Below are 15,480 nucleotides of genomic sequence, written 5' to 3'. Positions count from 1 at the left end.
GCCTTTGCAAAATCCAGCAAGGTAGTCTTTCTCAACTGTTATTCTGTTGTAAAAAGTTAGTAAATTACTAAGACATGACCGACCTTTCACAACGCCATGTTGATCCTCATACGGTATCATTTTTATCTACCCATTCTTGAATTATATTTTTATTTTTTTCTAGTTTTTATCACCACGCCTGAGATGCTAATTTGTCTATAATTTGCTACTACAATCTTAGAACCTGTCTTATGCAAGGGAATTATTTTGCCCTCTTCCCACTCCCTTGGAATTCTACCAGATCTGAGACTTAAAGAGCCTAGTGACAGGCATTGCCAGTTCGCCTATACATTCTTCCAAAACCTGAGCTGATATCCCATCTAATCGCACAGCTTTATTATGCTTCCCTCTGTGTATATATGGAAATCGCCAATTTCAGAGCTTTCCTTCTCCTTAATACATGTTTTCTTTGCTGACGTTCGTAGCAATTTGAATCAAAGTTGGAATTTTCGTTATCATCCGGAAGTGAAATCATATAAGGGGTGCGTGTGTGGGGGGGAGGGGATGTGCAAGTGCATACATACCCTCCCCCATAAAAGCCTGTTGTAATAGTAAAGTTAGACAAAAAGACGAGTATTTAAGTATGCCAAAATTTTCCCCTTGGTTCAGTTATTGTAATAATGATGTCATTATATTCCCGATTGCTATTACGAAATAAATGTACATTTTTTATGATAATTTATTACCATTTCTTTACTTACTGTTATCTTCTCCCATCACCATACACACACGATAAGTGTCTTGGAAGTGATTATTTAATATATGGAGAAAAATAAAGGTTAGTGGCGATATGATATTGTTTAATTAGTTTTGATAGATTTTTGAATAATTCAAAAATAAATTCATTTCATTAGATACAAAAGGCATAAAAATAATTTTATTATTTTTATACTTTACCGTATACATATTAAATTTAATTATATTTTTAATTATTTTTTTTAAAATAATTATTTTACTGCTATATTAAAATATAAGAGAATAAATATTAAAACTGAAACTTTATTAATAAGAGACCATACGATTTAATAAATAAAATACGAATTGCCAACCAGTTTCACTAGCTACTGTCTAGTCTAGCATTATAAAGGTTGTACTGGTGTAAATACAAATAAACCAAGTTACATTTGATAATTCTCGTTTGGAAGTGCGCATGCATTAGTCAGAATCCGTTACATGACCACGTGTTGTGTGGTTTTTTGCGAATTGTACTGTTAAGCTGAGAGAATTGATGAGATTTTTCCATATGTCTTTAAGAATAGCATCCTGATTTCTATTTAAATTGCTGCCTGTGCGTAGCACCACTGCTGGTTCTTTAAAAGCTCTGTGTCTGTAGTCATTCTCGATGTAAGGCATAGAACTGTTTTTCCAGTCTATAACGTGATTGGATGTCGAAAAATGGTGAGCTAAACCTGATGTGATTATTCTGTTGTGATTTAAGTCTCCCACATGTTCTTTCTGTCTTATTTCAAGACTTCGAGAGGTCTGTCCAATGTACGATAGGCCACATGTGCATGGAATTACATATACTCCAGGATGTTTGAAGAATGGGACTTCATCTTTAGGTGATCTTAAGACCTGTCTGATTGTAGTAGTTGGTTTAAAAACCACTCCGATGTTATGTGCTTTTAACATTCTAGCTAATTTTGTGGATACCGAACTAATTATGCAATCACTGCTGTGGACACAATTGGGAATCAGTTACACGTTGTTGGAGGTTGTCTTTGAATAGAAATTTGTTTAAAATATTGGTGAGGTATCCATTGAGAGATAGTCTTAGCTATTTGCGACAGTTCTAACTGTACATCTTCTTTTGAAATAAACTTTAAGGCTCTATTGCGGAGCATATGAATGATGCTGTGTTTTTGTGATCGATGATGGTTTGACGAATTCTCTCTTCACCAGTATGTCAAAAACGGGTATTTCATTGTTCTTCTCTAATTCCATAGTAAATTTGATCTTATTGTGTAGTGTGTTGATTTTATTAAGAAACACTAGAAGGTTTTTCCATGGTATCTTTCCATATGATGAACACGTCATCGACATATCTCCACCATATCGAAGGTATAGGTGAAATGTTTGAAAAAATATCTTTTTCAAGTTTTTCCATAAATAGGTCTGTGCATGGTGGTGACAGGGGCTACCCATGCTTATTATTTGTATTTTATTCATTAACTCGTATGGTCTCTTATTAATAAAGTTTTCAGTTTTAATACATTAGACCAAATATGACCAATTTAAATTAAATATTACCAATAAAATGTTAATATTGGCAACACACACAGTTGAACTTATCCAAAATAATAGTAATAAGACAAATATACGATGCATACAGTGAGGAATGCATTCGCATCAAATTCTATAGCACAATTAATGAATTCGTATTCGCTTCTCAAGCGGTTGAGTAGGTGAAGGATCACTCCAACTGACCAGTCAGTTTGAGTGAGCCGAATACACAATGATATGATTTCATTCTCGAATTGGCGATTTAAACGTTTTAAAAACTTCAAGTAGATCCAACATTCCTTGCAAAATTACAAATTTCCCAACCAGAGAAACTGAAAGCATGCGTCTCTGGTCAAAAGTACACTGTATCCCTAGTCATGAAGGATATCTTCACGCACGCATGGCTTAGGTCAGTGTTTCTCAAACTTCAGATATCCGCGGACCCCTTCTTAAATTTTCATTATTACCAAGTACCCCCTAATTAATTAATTAAAATTAATAAATTAATTTAAAATATTAAAAATTAAATATATATATTATTTGAATTTATATGTTCATGTAAACAAAAAATGTGATTTATTTTTAATAGAACAAACTTTATAAAGATACTGTAAAGTTTTACTTACTTGAAATAATTTATCATCAATCAGAGGAGTGAAATTGCTTATGGTGATATAAAATTTCAGCAAAATTTGGCTCTATAGTTAATTTCAATTTCAGATGCGGTTCGACATCTATAATGCGATTCCTCTTCGTCTTAATATCTACAAGGGCCGAAAATCTAACTTCGCTCAGATATGAACTTGGAAATAGAAAAATGAACCTTAGAGCTTTATCTGTTAATTCAGGAAATTCATTCTGTATTTGTAACCAAAATGATGATAACGTATTCTCGCTGTGTTTATTTTTTAGGAAACCATCAGAAGCAATAGTTCTATTGACGATAGACCCTTTGACATAAATTTGTTTTTATTGAAAGGGTATCTTATCCATCAATATTAATGTCCAATTCAGGGAAATACTTTTCTAGATTCATTTGTAAGCTTTTTAAATGCTGCATGATAGTAATTTTCACATCATCATCAATTTGTTCATTTGAATTTCCGAGCAATTCATGAAGCGATGGAAACGCGTCAAATTCTCCATTACCAACCCGCTTTTGCCATACCTTCAATTTTGTCAACGTGGCGTTCACTTTATCTTGGACATGAAATATAGAAATTTTCTTGCCTTGTAAAGCTAAATTAAGACTATTTAATACAGTAAATATATCTGCCAGGTATGCTAATTGACTGAGCCATTTCTAATTATGTAAATGCTTTTACAATTCAAACTTTTCATCAAGAAAAACTTGTAGTTCATTCCGAAGTTCAAATAAACGAGTAAGGACTTTTCCACGAGAAAACCAACGAACATCGGTATGGAAAAGAAGTTGTGTATAGTTGCTTCCCATTTCTTTGCAAAGTTGAGAGAAATGTCTGGCGTTTAGAGGACGGCCATTAATATAATTGATGATTTTTACAGCTTCATCAAGAACTTTTCTTAGGTCTGTAGACATCATATGTGTAGCCAAAGCCTCCCTGTGTATGCAGCAGTGTGTCGACTTTGCATTTGGCGCAAAAGCTTGAATACTTGAAACAAGCCTTTTTTTAGATCCGACCCTGGATTTCGCTCCGTCTGTGCTTATTCCAACACAACTTTTCCAATCAAGCTTGTTTTGATGCATAAAGGTATTTATACTGTTGAATATTTCTTCTCCTGTTGTATGTTCTGTCAAGGGCTGGCAATATAAAAGGTGTCGTCATGAATTTTTTGATTTTTTTCATACCTAACGAACACTAGAAGATTTGTAATGTCGGTGGATTCATCTACCTGCAACGCATAATAACAACTCTTACGTATATCGGATAACAATGTTTGTTTTATATTTTCAGCCATTTCAGTGATTCTTCGATGAACGGTACTATTTGAAAAGCAAATCCGATCAAAAGATCTCTTTGCATTATCTCCGATCATAATTTCCGCTATTATTTTTGCTGCAAACTTGACCAAAAGTTTCACCAGTTGTTTCCGCTGCACCACTTTTTGCTGTTAATAGCGACACATGATATGAAGCTTCTAAAGCCTTCATGTTTTCACCTCCTGACACGATCGAAATCACTTTTTGAGATTATTTTATATTTTTTAGTTTATTTTGAAAAAATTCGGCAGGTTTGTCCTTGCATTCATTATGTTTCGATTCAAAATGGCGATTTAAATTACATGGTTTCATGCTTTCATTTTTTAAAGTTTCACCGCAAATTACACATAATGGAATAGGTTCCTCTTCATTTCCCGTCCATGAAAATCCAAATTTCAAGTAATTTATATCGTACTTACGAAGTTTTCTCATCTTCCTAGTTGGTTCTTTAGAGATGTCAGACGACACACACTAATCAATTTCACTTGATCCAGATACAATATCAACATTTTCTTGTTGCTGACAGCTACTTGTATCTACTATGTTCCTCTCTTTTGTGCATTTTAAAAATCCATACTTAAGAATTTGAAAGCTAAAAAAAATCACCGTATTTAACGAACAGTCCTTCAACAAATGGCTAGTGAAATCAGAACTCAAAACAGATAGCAATGGTAGGCCAGTAGAGATAAAGCAGCTATGAAGACGTTCATATGATTGGTGCGGTATTAACAAAAGATCGCGCTACTAATTAACAAAGGCAAGCCGACAGTTCAGTTGAAATGCTAATTCTCTTCAACCGAATTCCTTATATAATATCTGAAACACATTCACTATATATTTCTTAGTTTTAACACGTTCACTCAAACAAAACCATATGTTGCTGGTGCATCATATGGTTTTGATTGTCTACTATACAGCATTTTATGTGGGAGGGGTTTTGCGATTCATTAGTTGGTGCTGTTGTCTCTAATTGCACTGTTTGTTGAGAAACATATTGCGTAGCCTGCAGATGTCTCTGTACCTTATTCATGATACAATAGGAACGTTTTACGATCTCAAACTTAAATTTTATTCCATGCGTTAATGATGCATAGCCGAAAATTACCACTGACCCCCTGAAGACCTTTCGCATACCACACTTTGAGAAACACTGGCTTAGGTCAACACAGTTGATGCTGCTTGGGTTTGCTGAAACATCCTGGTAATGTAATCCAAAGAAGATGGGATGAAATTACTAAACGTGTAAATTTCCTGGGTCTCTCCCCTAAAGAAGCCAATTATAGCGCAACAGTCTCTCCCCAACCTTTAGTAGCATGTTTGGTTTGTTTGCGCCATTACAACACTGGCTGTTATTACGTTTAAGCCTCTCCATTCCACAAATGGATGAAAGGTGAGACAGTGAAACTTGAATGGAAAAAGACCCTAACTCCAATTCTCGTCATGTCGAGAGCAATCTTTTAGCCGATCTCCATGGGTAGCAGGTTTTTTTCCTTCCCTGAAACTTTTTTTTTATTCTCGCATACAAGTAAAACGGCCATAATATACAATTAACATAGAAAGAATACTATTTTTTCTATGACGAGTGTGGGATGGGATGAGGTGAGATGCGAATTTAGTAGCGTAGACGTTGGCATGCCCTCCTGCAATGACTCCTTGGACGTGTCACGAAATAATAATACGTCGCCCAATTTTTGTGATATCTGCGTACTCTTGATAATACTAGTTGTAAAGTCTAGTGGAACTTCGAGTTCTGTATAATTTGATTTAATCAAACTGAATACTATCCATGTTGCTTCTAAATAAGTATTCAATTATGGATTACATTGTGAGCAGTGAGAGTTGACTTTTTAATACAACTTCAAATTGGATATACTCCGAGGCGTAGCTAGGGGCGGCACTTTGAACCTTTTTTGAACTTTTGCAGTTAATTCTAAAATACAATCTCGAGAACTCATTTCCAAATATTGTAATACTACTGCGAATTTCCCTCACAATTGCTGTAAGTGTTGCTAGTTGTGAGAGAAGTTTTTCTAAATAAAATTGATTAAGAATTACCTACATTACTATGAAATAGACTTCGCCAATGTCATCGACGATTTTGCTAACAGAAAAGTAAGAAAAATAACATTTTAGAATGTTGAAATTAAAGTTTTACTTCAAAAATAAACATAGTGTTTTAATTTATTTCCCTACAAGTCATTTTGACTTTTTGTAGTATTTTTAGTGTTTGTGTTCAGTGTGTATTAAGAGGGGCGGTGAACTCAGGGATCGCCACGAGCGGCAAACGCTCTAGCTACACTACATGATATACGATGTGGTCACTAAGTTACGTTTTCCCCAAGCTTTTTCTGAGCGCGATTAGAAGAACGACAGGATATTGCGCCTTTCTACTAGAAAAGACCTGATTTAGATTCTCGTCGTGACGATATGTTTATATGTGCTTTTACAAGTAAAGATGAGTTAGCCAATCTCAAACGGAGGTAGCAGGTTTTTTTTCTCTCTCTCTCTCTCTCTCTCTCTCCCTGAAACTATGGTATTTCATCTCGCATACTGGCAAATCAGCCAAGAAAACTAAAGGTATGAATTAATGATATAAACCTCTTTCTCGAATCTAACACCAGGAGAGTTAATGTAATAATAAGAGAACACACATACAGACAGAAAGTACCATTGGTGCAAGGTGACCACTAGTTGAACTTTCGTACTAGATCTAGTACAGTGGTATCTCGCTAATCCGAACCTCTTTAGTCCGAACCCTCCAGTAATCCGAACTGGGGTTTGAAAGAAAAAAAGTTTTATTTATTACGTATTATTATATTGTGTACTATTATTTTATTTAATAATTATTATTTTAACTATTATTATTTATTTTATTTTTATTACAGTATAGTATTTTTTCATGTTGTCGATTTTACGGTTATACTGTAGGTCTATTTTGGTTTATTGTGTGTTCACGTTTCCCTGGGAAGCCGTCAAACCTGAAGCAATTCGAGCGTCATGGAAAAAACTGGCCTTCTAGAATTTACCAAGATAACTACAGTGATACACAAAAAAGAAGAAATTAAAAACATGCATTAATTTGGTTTAAAATATAAATTCAGATGTTGAAATTTCACAAATAGATGTTACGGAATGGAAAAAGAGTAACACATAAAGAGGCAGTTGACAGTTTTAATATGTGTATAGAATGGGCTAAGCAGAATGATACGCCATTCCACAAAATTTTATTGCTAATGCAGCTCTGAGAAGAAGCACTTGAAAAAAGTTTAGCTTTTTTCAAGTTTAATTCGTTTAATTTTTACAGAATTAAATTGATGTACCATTAGAATCTGATTATTTTTGTCTTAAACGCTAGTTTGTTGTCTCTTGGGCGAAAATTCACTAATCCGAACGAGCACGGTTTTTATTAGTTCGAATTAGCGAGATACCACTGTACTTTTTATAAATTTTTAGTGTTCTAGTACGCTCACCAACAGATCTAGTACTTCCTTCCTTCCGAATAATAACAACAATTTGAGTTAGACATTTCAGTTTAATATTTTTCTTTTCTCCCATCTCCCCCATACGACACATTCAGTGATACAAGCATGATTTCTCTTTTTTCCCTTCTCCCTCTCACTGTTCGCTACCCTTCTCTTCCCCCCCCCCTTCCCCTCGATCCCATACTCACGCTATCCGACTGGCATTAGCCAATGAAAATATATTCTTCGCTATTCAAACACTTCTCGTGCATTATAAGATCATTACAATAATGAAAGCAAGTGAAGGCAACGGACATATTCAAACATAGAAGACCAAAAGCTATATTAACCTCCTATAGCGATGCACAATCTCCATGCCCAATCAGGGCGAGCAAACTGCTCATAAATTTTACCCTCACTGTAACTGCAACAGATAGCGGGGAATATGAAAAGCATCTGCTTCACCCCTAAAGACATAAATGTCAATTGTCAATTGAAAACAAGTTACAAAATTAAATATTTTAATATGAGTAACCACCCTTTATTGATGTACAGCATAATTTGGAGCCCATTGAAAAGATAAATACAGCCGACAATGATCAATTTTTAGACGTAGAAAATGTATATGTATGGGGCATTATGAAGAACTTGATAGAGAATGGCAACTATTGAAGACTAGAAGCATTGAAAAAAAGTCAAGAATTCATGATGTTTTGGAATAAAGTTTTGAAATGAAAAATGCTGTAGGAGAACAAATGATTCCTAATTTAGCAACATTAGTTAAAGCTGTACTGTGCCTCCCTCATTCATCAGCAGCAACTGAAAGAATATTTTCAGCAGTGACAAGAAATAAGAATAAAATAAGAAGTTAAGTACAAACTCCCTTTATGGATGGATTTCTTTTGACAAAAGAAAAATTGAAACATTAATCAGCTACAGATTTTACTATTTCGGAAGAGTTAATTAATTTAGCAAAATCTGCTAAAAATAATGAATAAATACTGTGTTTTTCTTGTGAGTGGGAGCCCCTGTATATATGTAAATAGCATATTAAATAACTGAAAATTTAATGTTACATTATTTTAAACACTAAAAGGAGATTTGTAGAGTGGGTGCCCTCCCTCGATGAGTCTTTGGACTCCCTGGAGGTGTCACGTAATAAGAATAATAAGAATAAAAATTATATGGTAAATGAATACACATGTTAAGTGCTAAAGTTATTACAGTTAGCACTTCTGTTATGATGATTGACAATTGCAGCTCTTGGACTCAGATGACTACAGTGAGGTGAGATTTGACTTTTTTCTTTTCATATTTGTCGTACACGTGTTAATTTAACGGTTTTACATTGAGTTCATCTATGATAATAAGGTAGTAATATCGTAAAATGCCCTAAATAGAGTGAAACAAAAGCAAATAAAAATTTTGTACTTTTTTTTTTTTTTTCCAGATCTAGTACCATTTCCTGCATAAGCTGGTACAGAATATTTTTGTTGGGTGGTCAAAGTAATAAATCCGGTTATTATTATTAATTACCGGTTAAAGTGAATAATTTACGAGAATTAATCACTTTGACCGGTAATTATTAATAATTCCTAGAGGAGTCTGGTAAATGTAATATAAACATGTTTATAGGTTTTCATTCTCAATAGAAATTATAACGGCTATAATATTCCGGTTATCGGTTAGGTTAGTTTATAATGAAAAAAGTATGGAAAGTACGTCTTTTGCACTCAATGAAATCATTATAAACTAACCTAACCGATAAAGGTTAGGTTAGTTTAGGCTGTACAATTGCTGTAGAGTTAAGCTAGGCTGTACGATTGCAACATTGGAAACCATGACCACCTAAATTAGAATATTTTGTACCTACTTTATATAGGTTTTTATTCTCAATAGAAATTACAACAGCTATAATATTCCGGTTAGTTTATAATGAATAAAGTAAGGAAAGTTCTTTTGCAATCAATGAAATCAGAAACATTATAACTTAACCGATAACCGGAATATTATAGATGTTATAATTTCTATTGAGAATGAAAACCTATATAAATTAGGTACAAAATATTCTTATTTAGGTGGTCAAGGTTTCGAATATTGCAATTGTACAGCCTAACGTAACGTAACCTAACCTTTATCGGTTAGGTTAGTTTATAATGATTTCTGATTTCATTGAGTGCAAAATAAGTACTTTCCTTACTTTTTTCATTATAAACTAACCTAACCCATAATCGTATAGTAAGATATTTATCTCCTAATTTTTCTGCTATTAAATAAAATATTTTTTATGAAACATGTTTTTATTATATTTACCAGACTCCTCTAGGAATTATTAATAATTACCGGTCAAAGTGATTAATTCTCCTCTATTATTCACTTTAACCAGCTATTATTAATAATAACCGAATTTATCACATTAATAACATATGGGGATTTCATTAGGGGAAGTGGTGGGTTGTGTGGAGTGCCTTCCCATGACTAATCCTTGGAGGTGTTGCGTAATAATGTTTTCTTGAAAATTGGGCTTGAACTTTTTAATATTTTTCGGTCAGATAATCCCGATATTTTCAAAATGTTAAGCGCACTGTTCGCATAGGGCGCTCATATCGCTTAGGTATTTTTAGTTCGGGCTTCTTTTTACTGTTAAGTTTAATTGCTTTTTAATCCCTCGATTAATCTCGACTCCAGGAGGCGTTTGTAACAATAATAATCCCAATCTTCGTTATGGGTGTCTTCTCGAAAGTTTGAATGCTTCGTTACGTGGTTGGTTGTGTTTGGATTTTACCTCCCTATTTCCGGGAGGTAAAACAACCCTCCACCCACGCACGAGATGGGCTAACTAGCCTTCTTTATGTGAAAAATGGTAGACGTCTGTAAAGGGATAGGTGTTTGTGTTCAGTATCTGTTAAACAAATCGAATGCTGGTTGAATATATCCAACGTTCCAGTTACATTCAGTAACATATTGCAAGTTGGAAATATACAAGCAAATAAACTCAGCAAACCATGAGATCACATACGCGCCTAATAATATAAATTCATCTAAATATAACTTGTTTTGTAAACAAGGAATATTGCAATATCAAGAGAGCCACGATACAGATAAGGAAGAACTGTACATCGATAATTTCATTAAGTCGCCAAAAATATCTTGTAATTATGTTCATGATGAGATGCTAATTGTTTGGATAGGCGTCTCTGAGGATGGGAAAAAAGAAAAAAAAAGTACGCCGTATGTAATGTTAGGACGAACGGCGTATTCAGAGTAGTTCTGAGAAATAAATTGGTATAATTAAGTTTTTAGATTTTTTTTCTTTTATTAATATAAGCAGCAATCTTTTTTCTCGTCATTTTTGCATCTTAATTAGAAGCATCCGATTTCTAGCTAACATGGATGATCTTTTTTCTCTTCTCTTCTGTCTCTCTCAACATCTTGGATTTGCCACTGACTCGGACCTTTTAAGTTTATCCACTCGTGCATTATATTTTTTCATGGTTTAGAAATAATGCTTAGGGGGTTTCAGTTGTGAACTCCAGATACTCTCTACCCTTGGTGAAAATTTTACCTTGTCATGCGATTAAAGCATTTATCATTTGAAAAGTGCTTTGGAAGAAACATTTTGCCTCACCCCACAGAGTATAAAGATGATCCTACAAATCTAATTAAATGCCTAGTTTCTGCAAAATAATACAAAACATGTTTTGTGCTATCTTAAAATATATCAGATTTGCAATATATATTAACGAATGTTCGAAAGTTTAGCAGCAAATAAACGCATAAATGAAACTTAGCGAAAACATTCATTATCTTCGTTCACGCGGATCACATTCCACTCTTTAAGCAGCAACAAATAGATAGGTTGGCGCGGGCTAATCAATTTCTTACCAGACTCAAATGCAGTTTCCCGTTATGGTCTTATTTTGGTTGAAAATTATGTAAGTATTTGTGTATCTAATAAAAGTTGCCGTTATTGGAATGAAAGTAAATTTTTGTAGGGAGGGGGGGGGCGAAGAGTTGCCTTAGTGTGTTTCTTCTAATTGTTTGGAATAAATTCATTATAATATACTCGAATTTACGTGTATACGATATTATATTGTTCGCATAATGGCCAGCCAGTGATATGATTATATATTTCAATCAGCGACATTACAAAACTTAGAAAGAGGACTTTAAGAACATACATTCGGGAAAAGATCGTTTAGCTGCGGTGCCGCTTTTTTTGAATATGCTCCGGATACATATCCTAGATGAGGAAATCGCACACACTAAAAGAAACAGCAGGGCATTCATTAGCCATAATTAACATGTTTATTTTACTCTGTACGAACTACTTGGTATTTTGCTATCCAAGGAAAGGAAATATTATGCCACCCGAAGGAATTTCAACACAGTATTTCATAAATCCCCCCCCCCCCCATTTAAAAAAACCAGATTAGTGGCTTAGGAAATTCCCTGTTTGGAAAATATGTAGTTGAATATCCCATTGTATTTCCTCAGTACGCAGAATTTTCTGCCATGCCTATAGAAGTCCTCTAAATATTTTATTAATCTCTTACCCTCAAGAGGTGTACAGGATACTATGATTTTACTACATAAAACTACTTGCTAACTTTGCCAGCGATGTTCAGACTCAGTTTCTAACTGCATCAGGCAATCTACTTATATCTTTTTCTTTCTTTCTCTTTTTCCTTGCATGAAGCATGCTTTACTAACTTTCCTACTTTTTAAATGATCTGTTTAAATGATCATACCACCTGATATTCATAAAGATTGATAATGTTAAGTTCTTTCCTATTATCTTCAGTTTTATTAATTCTACCACTGATGCTATCTGGCCCCCCCCCCCCCCAAACTTTTCTCCCAGCTTTTGGTCTTTAGTCTTTGTTCAACTGTTTTACTTTTACACAGCCCTCAAATCCAAAAGTTAAAATTGGGGGTTGGAACTGTACATTATGCCACATATAATTTGGAAAGTTGGCACAACAAGTTTTTGCCAAGTTGTCTGTCAGAAACAACAGGTCAAGTTAAATGTCTTAAATAGTGGTATACATTTGTGTATGTGTTAATGCTGTGAATGTTGGTGAAATTGTAAATGAAAGTGTTTTTGCATGGATGTTTTTTTTTTCCCTTGAATTTTTTTATGATTTGTTGGATTTATTTATTTTATTGTTGCTGTTTGAGACTTTTTAATATGCAGTGATATTTGTGATATCCTTCATAGCTGGTAATGGAAAAGAATTAATTTGAAATAATAATAGATAATGCAGAGGTGAAAGATTTGCATGTCTTCTCAACAGCATCTCCTCCCTCTAACTGCATATTGATATGGCCTACCACCAGTATTAGTCACAAGTTGATTGGGAAGTTTCTTGATTTGTTGCCATCAGACTTGTCCCCATCTACTGTCTAATGAGCAGAACTTGTTTTACTGCTGTAAGCTTGGAAAGGTTTTTGGAAAGTGAATATGGAGACCCTGTTCTTGCAATAATATATGGTAACAGCCACTTCATTCCCTTAACGAATAAGGTGGCAGTGGTGTTTCAACAAGTGATGAAAGTTATCTACCACACAGTCTAATTAGTAGCAGGTATGTTACTCTACCACACAGTCTAATTAGTAGTTATCTACCACACAGTCTAATTAGTAGCAGGTATGTGCACATACGTGCTACTAATGTACTATAGGTTGACCAATTCTTATATATAGGCCCAATATAAACTTTAAAAAAACTAAAAGACCTCTGACTTGCTATTTTTCACAGAGCCAGCTGCCAGTTACAACTGCTATCTTCCATTTCCCAGTGAAACACTTTGCTTATTGGGTTTGAAGGTTGCTATAGCCATGTTTGGTTCCTCGAGCAAGGTTTCCAGTATCTCCTCTCTGCTTTCATATGATGTATATGACAAGTGGACATGCTGAATGTAGTGTAGGGATCCTCCATTTGAAGATACAGCAGTAAAACAGGTCTACAGCCAGCATACTAGATAATATGCAAGCCCAAACCCAAAGATAACACATCAGTTAGCAAATAATCCTGCTGCCACTTTCTCTGCTAGGCCATGCTTGGAGAGAGTACAAGCATTCAAATAAACCAATTTATTAAAAATTGCATTATCAATTGCAAATGGGCAATCCCAGTGAAAAAAAGACTAGTTTGAGCAGGCTTTTACACAGTTCAGAAGTTCCTATAAATTCCTGCACATGAAATGTCCAGCCGACTGCAGGTTGGGCTTGAGAGTTCAGTACCACTCCACACATTGAGAGCAGACCAGAGTCCCAGATTTTGTACTTGCAAATTGCCTCAGATTTAATCTAGGAAACAACTGAGGAACATGATGGGATTCATGGGGTGAGTAGGGAAAAAAACAATTCCACACAAATGAAGAAAGGGAGAAATAAAGAAAGAGTTCCTCTAGTTATCCTGCAAATTATGGAACAGTGGATGGCGGTGGCCACAGTCCTCAAGAGCCATAATATTTTACATAACATAAAATTGCATAAAATATTACAAATCTTTGACTTGACTTACACCTCTTACATCCCAGGCTGCCTCATTCTGACCCCCCACCTCCACATACATTCACTACAACTACTACTTTCAACATCCACTCTTCTTATGATATGTCTCATGTTCTCTCTCTCTCTCTCTCTGTCCATTTCCCTGTCCAGACATCTTACATCCTATTTCTCTTGTCTTCATCTCTCACACCGTTACTCTCCATTTTTGTGTGCACTTCAGTTTCATCTTCATTATAACTAGCCTGTTCACTCTTCTGATTTTTCACATCACTTCTACTGATCTCTTGTTCATGTCATCTATTACAATTGCTTCTAGCAACAGCTCCTCAGTTGACTCACACCAAATCCATTTAAATTCAGTAAAACAGCAAAATAACATAACCATAGTAATAAACTTTATGAAAGTACAGGTATTATGTGCTGAAAATAACAGTACATCATCAGTGTGTAGAACCAAGCAAATCAAAGAACAGAAATGCAAGGTACATACAAGAATCAGTTTACCAATTAAAAACATTTTTCACATGCTAGAAATAAATATTAATAAATTAAAACTTTTTGATGTTTACATAAAATGAGAATCTCCCAAACTTTTGTGTGTGGAGGGAAGGAGAGAGAGACAGACAGATAATTGTTCCGATTCAGGTCAGGCCAACGTAAAGGAGCTTCACAACTTTCTTTGAAAAGGCATTTGTATTTAAAACTGCTTCTATGAAGAAGATGTGCTTCATCCCACAGGATGCTGTGTTTAGTATCAATACTGTGCTGTGTCAGATCAGACTTTTGAATATGTGAGACCTCAAAAGTCTGTTCTGGCGCAGACCAGACTTTTGACCAAACACAGTATCCTGTGGAATGAAGCATGTCTTTCCATAGAAACAGTTTAAATATGATCACCTTTTCGAAGAAAGTTGTGAAGCCCTTTTAAATCGACTTAACCTGAATTGGAATGATTCTTATCCCCTCCCCCACCCCCCCACTTAGAAGCTTAGGCGATATCATTTTATGAAATATTAAAAATAGTTTTAATATTATCAATATTAAATTGATAATATTAAAATTATTAATTGATAAACTGGTTGTTATTTGTACCTCGTATTCCCTTTCTTTGATTTGCTTGTTTCTATACACTGACAATGTACTTTTATTTTCAGTATGCTATATCTGTACTTTCATTGAAGTTTATTACTGTGGTTATCATGTAATTTTGTTGTTTTATAGTTATAGTACAGGTACCTTTTTTAAAGATAAGACATTTAAATGTAATCCACCACTTTT

General features: G+C 34.4%; 1 protein-coding gene across 4 annotated transcripts in view; it reads left to right on the top strand.

Moving 5' to 3' along the window:
- LOC150109078 (uncharacterized) overlaps positions 1-15,480 on the top strand; it is a 324,345-nt gene that overhangs the window by 50,037 nt on the left and 258,828 nt on the right. Inside the window, exon 1 of one of the 4 annotated variants that reach the window (XM_090411541.1) lies at positions 10,832-10,968. The exons of 2 other annotated variants lie outside the window; for them this stretch is intronic. The gene's annotated coding sequence lies outside the window, so the exon portion shown is untranslated. Of the gene's footprint in view, positions 1-10,831; positions 10,969-11,582; positions 11,619-15,480 lie in introns of those variants that run through there. One more of the 4 variants, XM_090411547.1, reaches the window with a different exon arrangement.

Source organism: Typopeltis vanoorti, chromosome 2 (assembly GCF_054136105.1).
Source record: "Typopeltis vanoorti isolate ZY-2024b chromosome 2, IOZ_Tvanoo_1.0, whole genome shotgun sequence".
NCBI classification, from domain to species: domain Eukaryota; kingdom Metazoa; phylum Arthropoda; class Arachnida; order Uropygi; family Thelyphonidae; genus Typopeltis; species Typopeltis vanoorti.
This window is presented reverse-complemented; position numbering and strand designations above follow the sequence as displayed.